The following is a 7,187-nucleotide window of genomic DNA, read 5'->3' on the forward strand; positions in this document are numbered from 1 at the left end:
TACCACTGGCAGCTAGTGTCATAACTGGTCTTTACACAAAATGAAGGAATATAGTCTCAAACCGAAATCAAAAGCAGAACAATTTTACTCAAGTCTTCTACGGGGAGCCGTAACATAAAACGAAACAGAAAGACGGACGAGGAAAAAAGAAAAGAGAGTGAAACCGTTGTCGGGTTCGACGGTCAAGGCGTCAACTGCATTAAAAATATAAAGAGACGCGCGCTGCAAGATGTATTAACCCCAAACAACCACCCGCCATCTATAGCGGCCATAGGTCCTCGCACGACGTTCCCCACCAATACTATCGATTCGAAACCCGCCATAGATAACAGGATTGATGTTAGAATGAAAGCAGCTCAAAGGGATTATGCCAAAGCTTTCTTAGCTCTCATGAAACATACTCCAGGAATTACATGGGATACAAACGGAAATCTTTTGAGCCCCATTAATAATTTTAACGTCATTGATATATTGCAAACCTTAAGTGACGTCAACAGCAAATTAGGCTTCAAAGCTGATGATATACCATTTATTAAAATGCTTTTCCACAACACAAACTTAGATCCCTCATTTATACGCAATAATAAGGCAAGGAAGCAACTGTTTGGAGGAGGAGGTGGGGGAGGAAGGAGAAGTGACCCAATTCGGGCAAAGCCACGCCCCACGCCTTCTTTCTCCGCCCCCGCGCGGATGCCGGGTATGACGTGGGAGAATTATCGCGTATAAAAAGGATTTTGTTTTGGGGTGGATATAGGCACTTGTGTGACCTCGGGACAGGGAGACACTAAGCGTGAGTAAGAGCGAGAATTAATATATATTTTTTCTATAAACATGTCAGATTATCCCATCATTCCTGTGAAGGGGCGAATGACCGATCGCCAGTTCATTGACGACAGTGTGTGTTTAGTAGCCACCATCAACGCCAGCAGTTTTAAACTTAGCGGTATAGCCAAGGACTTGGCTGAAGTGTATGGCTATGCTAATCTCTTTGAAAATCGGAAACAACTTTATAATTTGAACAGAGTCGTTTGGAGTGACAGACCGAATGTGGGGTCGCTGGTAGTGAAGGAACCACCCACGGAATCAAATTATCCCATTGTGGTGGGTATGGTGACTCAATTTTGTCAGGGTGAATCTGTAGAATATAATGACGTGTCAAGATATTTTATTGAAACCAGCAGAGATATGCATTATGTGAACGGTTTAATGTCGGACACCAAGCAAAGCAGACGCGATAATTTTAAATGTTGCCTCAATGAGCTTGGTGATTATGTAAAGCAGAAAAAAAACATTCGAAAAGTCATTTTTCCTACCGGCGTAGGACGAAGGGGAAAGATGGATCATGAATGGAACGTGGCCTACTTGAAGGAGTTAAGATCTTTTGCCCACCAACTAGATTTGAATAACGTTAAGGTAATGCTCTTGGGGCAGGAAGAGGGGACGAAGAATCTCCCTGCGAAAGCCTCAACTGCTGGGGATGGGCGACAGACACAAACCACTGTGTAGCTATAAAAATGACGCTTTATATTTTTTTTTAACTAGTGGTCATGCAGTCATCGTCGCGAACAGTGTTTCTTCCGCCTACGGAGGGTGAATTTTCAAGTCTTTTGAGTAGCTTTCCACATCAGGTGGGGGGTGGTTTTGACAATATTCGAACTGTGCATTTCGCCCATCCTGCAAGACTACATCAAAGAGGTGGCGGTATTTTAGTACGCTCGCAAACCTAGCCAAGAGTGTAATGCCCTTTCTATTCAGAACCGTTAAGCCCTCAGCGCTTAAGTTTACTCAAGATGTTATCCAGGATGTGAGCAGTGGACAAAGAAGTGTGAGAGGCGCTTTAAAGAAAAGAGGTATTGAAGCCTTAAGTGACGTAGGTGCTAGAATTATTAAAGGAGGAAAAAAAAGAAGAGTTACTTCGCGAAACAAGAAGAAAAAAAAATTAATAAAAGGAAAAGTGGTTGCGAGAGAAAGAACAGCGATGTGTTTGATATAATTTAGTAATGTGGAGGTGCGGTGGACACTCATGAAAAAAAAAAAAAAGGGGAAGGAGGGAACATTCTGACCCGCGCGCGCGCGTGGGCTTGCCATTTTTTTTTAGTGAGTGGTCTCTTATCAAGTTAACACGTCGCCCGCTCCCGCGACCAGTGTCTCCATTAGTATATAGCGGGCGACGAAAGCGACAACAGCATGGCCTCCGCCGCTCCTCCGTTCCGATTTCTGATTATGCGCTCAGTGTGGTTGACGAATTCCTAGAATCAACAGACAACGCCAGGTTGAGAGCTCTATTGCGTCTAAAACTCTTGTCGACATTTTACCTGTAAATTTGTCCAGCCACGCCCGGTTAAAAGATAAGTACCTAGAGTTCCGCGTGCCGGGGTGAAGGGGGCATTTATCGATCTTGCTAAATTAATTCTTGAGTTGAAATTAAGTGTCACTCAAGCTGATGGACAAACAAAAGTCGAGGAGGCTGTCAATGTCGAATTCTGCAATGGCACTGCTAATACCATGTTCAAATCAATTCAGGTGTATGTAGGCGATCAAATGGTTGAAAGTAACCCATACTTTAATTACTGGTCATTCCTAAAAATGCTCACCACCTTCTCCACGTTAAAACTCAAATCATTCGGAGAAATAGGAAACCTCCTCAAAGATAACAGGTCGGGTGGAGCAGGCGTAGCCGAAACCTATGACGCCGCATACTTCACTAGCCTTGGGAGCAAATACAAGAGACATTTAAAGATATCAAAGATCACGGTCTTCATCTCACCTTCCCATTAATGTCGGACATTACTTGTGATCAGTATTTATGCGACGACATCCCATTGAGAATAAGGCTTGAGTTAGCTAACGAAGCTTGGTATTTGAACACTGACGGCGATGGAGTGCTGTGCGTGCCCATATTGATTTTGCTATACTTTTGTTCACCAGACTCCAACCCTATCCGTCAGCATTGCTTGCATTAAATAAAGAATTAGAGACAGGAAAAATAACGCGTACACCATTTAACAAGACGTTATATAAATCTCTGGTTCTCGGCAAACAGCAGACAAGTATTGTCTGTGACCAACCGTGGGAAATGTCATTCCAGAGCGTTTATATATCGTTATGGCTGACATGAGGGCCTTTTCGGGTGTATATAATAAAAATGGCTTGTATTTCAAGAATGCTGATTTGTCTGAACTAACAGACTCTGTCAATGGTATGAATATGTATAAAATACGGTTTCTTTTCCCCACGAGTGTACGCGAGTCTATTATGATATTTTAGATAGTTTAGGAGTAGAAAATGACACTTTGCTTGATTACGATAGCTTTAAGAAAGGAAGGACAGTGTTTGTTTTTAGTTTGTTACCGGAAGACATACGAGGCACAGTGCCTCTTGAACACAGTGGAAACTTACGCATAAGTCTTCAGCTTAAAAAGGCTTGGATGAAAATTTAGTAATTATCTGTTTTGGGGATACAAAGGGAGTGTTGTCAATCAACTCGGAGAGGCACGTGTCTTGCGACACTAGAGCATAATGAATAATCAACAAATTATGAAAGCTCTACAAGGAAAACTTTATCACAATAATATATATTTCTTAGGCTGTCTTCCCGCTGACGATGTAGCGAAATTAAATCTAAGGAGTGAGTCAGACAAGCTCATTGTCTTTATTGCTAATGTGTTAGGCGCATCGCAAGCTTCGAAAATGGGTCACTGGGTGGTGTTCTATGTTAGTGATAAGTGTATATATTTCTTCGACACATACGCCCTGACCCCATCATTATATTCTAAGTACTTTCGAAGTTTCTTAAATAAGCATAAAGATTATCCTGTTTTTAAACTTGCCGCAAGATTACAGTCGGACAAAACTCTGGTGTGTGGCGTGTATTGCATTCAATTCGTATACTTATGTAATAAAATAGGCTTAGAGAGGACTAGTCAGTTTCTGAAAGATAATTATGATTTAGGAAATTTTTGAAGAATGACAGAAAGGTGTTAACATATGCTTATAGAATGTTTAAAATGCCCCCATGTATAAAAACATTTTGTCAATCTAGTCAAGGACTGACTTACAAGCATTGTATTTCTAAGATATGTGGCTAACTTATTAAATGCTACAATGTGTGTGTGTAAAAAATGTAGAGCAGTAGCATGTAGCTTATTCATTTATGGCGTGTGTGTGCAATTATATGTAGTTATTAAGAACAGGATTTTTTTTTCGTGCGATGTGACCGGGTGGGTGTGAGTTTGTTCACGCTTTCCTATGTGTAAAAAATGTAGAGAAGTAGTATATAGCTTATTCATTTATGGCGTGTGTGTAGTTATATGTAGTTATTAAGAACAGGATTCTTTTTTTTTGTTCGTGCGACGTGACCGGGTGGGTGTGAGTTTGTTCACGCTTTCCTATTGTTCGGATGAAGAATGGCTTGTGGTTTTGGGCATGTGCGCGCGTGTTTGCATACATGTGTGGGCGTGTCCCCTATAACCTGGGGTAGCCTCGGAAGAAGAAAAGGCTTGTGGTAGTGTGCGCATATGCCACAAATAACCCCGGGTAGCTTAGTCAGTCCCCTAACGTTGCGAGAGGAGCGTCATGGAGGAAGACTTCGCCGTCATGAACTTACAACAACAACAGCCCCACGCTGCCGCTGCAACTCTTCATGCTGACGATGTTGACGATCAGATAATGGGTCAAGCCGCATTAGAAGTTGAAGCCATGGATAACACATCCCAAGCTGAAGCCGTGGATAACACATCACATCCCAGAAACGGAGGTGAGATATCCGCCTCTTGTATTTTTTTCTGCGCGCACAAGCGCTGGTGTGTGTGTGTGTGTGTGTGTGTGTGTGTGTGTGTGTGTGTGTGTGTGTGTGTGTGTGTGTGTGTGTGTGTGTGTGTTTAAAAAATATATATATATATTTCTTGTCATTTCAGCGGATGTTGGTGGTGGTGAGGTGGGGGATGTTCCAGAAACTCCCAAGTCTACCGGTGAACACATCACGGGCGAGTCATTGGGCAACAACAACCGCGGCGCGTTGGGAGGTGTTGGTAAAATGGGGCGGCGCGTGCTGAGAGAGGGGCTTCTGCGACTTCTGAAGGATGTGATACCTCCATTACCAGTGTCTCGTCTGAAGAACGACCCACCGGCCAGCGTAACGCATAGTAAGTATTTTTTTATTCTTACAAAAGAGAGAGAGAGAGAGAGAGATTGATTTTTTTTTTGTCTAATAATGTTTCTCTATCTTTTCATAAGTCCACGGCAACAACAACAGACACGCTTCGGTGATGGTGTGTCTTGACTCTCCGTCGGGCGCTGAATCGCGAGAGCGGCGGCGAAGTCATCTGCAGCAAAATGATCATGAAATGCGTCAATCACGACTGGAAAAAAAAATGCAGCATATGGCGGAAGTGTTGCGGCAGCTCCAGCAGCAGGAGACGCACCAGAGACGACAAGATCGCGACCGGGGACAAGAACGGCGGCGAAGAATGACAAAGAATAATATGCCGAAGCAGCAAGAACACCGGGACCCAAGACTGTCTCAGAAGAGCCTCCACAAAGTTGGGAGAAAAAAACTTCAGGTGGCCAAACGTCAGGCGGGTCTCTTCTCCTCAGCGGCGGCGTACGGTCGGGGAAAACCAATGAAAAAAAATCTCTCTGTGACCAAGAAACTCGTCTTTGAAGACCCACCAGCGCGGCGTGCAGCAGCAGCAGCGGCCGCTGGAGAAAATCTCGCGCCACAACCGGGCCCTTCCAATGCGGCTCGTGCGGACGAAACAAATGAAAGCTTCTCAAGCACTGACCTTCCTTCAGCTTTCAATTCTTTGAATTTTTCTCATAGCATGGACGTGAATAATATTATAAATGTTCTTGATGAGAGTCCTATATTTAGTGCTTAGCAATTTTTTTTATATAATATGTACTCGCTCTGTGTGTATTATTTTTTATATATATGTACTTGTGTTGTGTATTTTTTTTCTTCATTTTTTTTTTATGGCGAATGTGTATTTTTGTTTTTAGGCTTAGCATGTATTTAGTCTGGATTAAGAAAGAACAAATTAGCCTGGATTAAGAAAGAACAAATAAAATAGACTAGTAGGCTTAGCATGTATTTAGTCTGGATTAAGAAAGAACAAATTAGCCTGGATTAAGAAAGAACAAATAAAATAGACTAGTAGGCTTAGCATGTATTTAGTCTGGATTAAGCAAGAACAAATTAGCCTGGATTAAGAAAGAACAAATAAAATAGACTAGTAGGCATAGCATGTATTTAGTCTGGATTAAGAAAGAACAAATTAGCCTGGATTAAGAAAGAACAAATAAAATAGACTAGATTAAGGTAATATAATAACTTGTCATACCATTTTTTCCACTATATTTCAATAAAAATGTATAAAATCTACTTTTCCCGTTCCTACCCCTCACTGAAAAGACAATCGATATAACTCCAGTCAATATGAAAATCAACAGTAACACACGCACACACGCTTATGCTGGCAAACTGAAAAATCAATAGCGGGTAGAGGGAGGGGTAGTGGTACCCTCAGACTGACCATCAAGTCACCGGTAGGGCATAGAGGGGGGACACGCACACACATGCTGGCAAACTGGAAAAAAAATCAATAGCGGGAGAGGGAGAGGGAGGGGGAAAGGTAGCCACAGGCCTCCGCCCAACAAGGCACCGCTCGCGCTAACCGATCCCCGGCAGGAGGGTGACGCCCCGGCACGGTGCGAAAGGACCGATCCCCCGGCAGGAGGGTGACGCCCCGGCACGGTGCGAAAGGACCGATCCCCCGGCAGGAGGGTGACGCCCCGGCACGGCGCGAAAGGACGCCCCTAACCGATCCCCTGAACAAGGCACCGCTCGCGCTAACCGATCCCCGGCAGGAGGGCGCGTCATGACGCCCCTAACCGATCCCCTGAACAAGGCACCGCTCGCGCTAACCGATCCCCGGCAGGAGGGCGCGAAAGGACGCCCCTAACCGATCCCCTGAACAAGGCACCGCTCGCGCTAGCCGATCCCCGGCAGGAGGGCGCGAAAGGACGCCCCTAACCGATCCCCCGAACACGTCACCGCTCGCGCTAACCGATCCCCGGCAGGAGGGCGACGCCCCGGCACGGCGCGAAAGGACGCCCCTAACCAATCCCCGGCAGGAGGGTGACGCTCAGGCCTCCGGGGAGACACGATGGCGTGGAAGGTGGTGGGT

The 7,187-nt window shown here is 44.5% G+C and overlaps 1 long non-coding RNA gene across 1 annotated transcript; it reads left to right on the plus strand.

The window, feature by feature from the left end:
• The first annotated feature begins 4,601 nt into the window (after positions 1-4,601).
• On the plus strand, positions 4,602-5,333 carry LOC126990510 (uncharacterized). Its single transcript, XR_007744470.1, has 3 exons — positions 4,602-4,756; positions 4,917-5,144; positions 5,236-5,333. It is a non-coding gene; the product is annotated as an uncharacterized LOC126990510 (long non-coding RNA).
• Positions 5,334-7,187: the final 1,854 nt, after the last annotated feature.

This window comes from Eriocheir sinensis, unplaced genomic scaffold (genome assembly GCF_024679095.1).
Source record: "Eriocheir sinensis breed Jianghai 21 unplaced genomic scaffold, ASM2467909v1 Scaffold17, whole genome shotgun sequence".
Lineage (NCBI taxonomy): Eukaryota > Metazoa > Arthropoda > Malacostraca > Decapoda > Varunidae > Eriocheir > Eriocheir sinensis.